The sequence below is a fragment of the Otolemur garnettii genome, unplaced genomic scaffold (genome assembly GCF_000181295.1).
Source record: "Otolemur garnettii isolate 467f Iridium unplaced genomic scaffold, OtoGar3 scaffold00049, whole genome shotgun sequence".
Classification (NCBI taxonomy): Eukaryota; Metazoa; Chordata; class Mammalia; order Primates; family Galagidae; genus Otolemur; species Otolemur garnettii.
Window position 1 is genome coordinate 10,035,826 of NW_003852444.1, and position 1,050 is coordinate 10,036,875.

The 1,050-nt window shown below is 40.1% G+C and overlaps 1 protein-coding gene across 1 annotated transcript in view; it reads right to left on the minus strand.

Annotated features, from left to right (window-relative positions):
* Positions 1 to 855: 855 nt before the first annotated feature.
* EXOC4 (exocyst complex component 4) overlaps positions 856 to 1,050 on the minus strand; it is an 812,900-nt gene continuing 812,705 nt past the window's right edge. Inside the window, exon 19 of the mRNA XM_012806281.2 lies at positions 856 to 866. The gene's annotated coding sequence lies outside the window, so the exon portion shown is untranslated. The remainder of the gene's footprint in view (positions 867 to 1,050) is intronic.

A 1,050-nucleotide genomic window follows, 5' to 3' on the forward strand; every position in this document is an offset into this window, starting at 1 on the left:
AAAGATTCTGAAGGCTGCAAAATTTATTCCTCCACCCCACAGCCCCCTCTTACTGCTCTACATCTTGTCCTAGATGTCCCACAGATGTCCTGAATTTATGGCATACCTGCAGTTTCACCTCCAACCCTGCTTCTCCTGCGTGATGTCCCTGAGCAGCACACCACTCTCTCTGTTAGCCTTACTGGAAACCTGGGAACCTCCCTTCACTCCTTTACTATTTCCTCTCACTTGGCCTTCTCCTTCACCCAACAATTCAACCCTCTCTATTCTATTATCCTTCATCTACTCATTCCTTCTAAACATGTTTATTGGCTATTTAGGGTGTGTCAGGGATTGTTCTATGTATTGGAGATACAGAGAACAAAAGATACAAAAATCCCTGCTGTCACAGAGTATATATTTTAGGTGGGGAAGTCAAATAATAATCAAATTAACAAATAATATAGAATACCTGGTGGTGACAAAAGCTATGAAGAAAAATTAAGCAGGGAAGGGGTTAGTATATGGGGAGGGGCTGCTGTTTTAAACAGGTGATCAAGGAAGGACTCATTTAGAAGGTGAAATTCAGGCAGAGGCCTAAAGGAAGTAAAGGAGTGATCACACTTTATTCCCAGACTCTGCTGCTCTACAGCTACACTATCATTCCTCTATTTCAAGCCACCATCATCACCTGGACCACTGACTAGTCTTCCTGCTACCCACCTTTCAGTTCATTATGTATCTATATGGGTGCTATTGCTAAAGTTAAAACCCAATACCACTTTTCTACTTAAAAGCCCTTATGGGTACCCCCAAGTTCCTCAAGGTAAAAAAATAAAAACTTATTAACATCTCCTACAATGCCCTGAGTTCTTCTCCAATCTCACCTCCCTGAAGTCCCCCATGTGTATCCACAATTACTTTTAGTTTCTTCAATAAGCATGGAGCTGAACTTTAAAAAACTATCTTCACCTCTTTTCTTCTTATTCCATAAAGAAAATTGTGTTTTGTCATTGTTGATTCTTTTTTCATTTAGATTTGAGATGCATTTTAGAGAACCCAGCTTTCTTT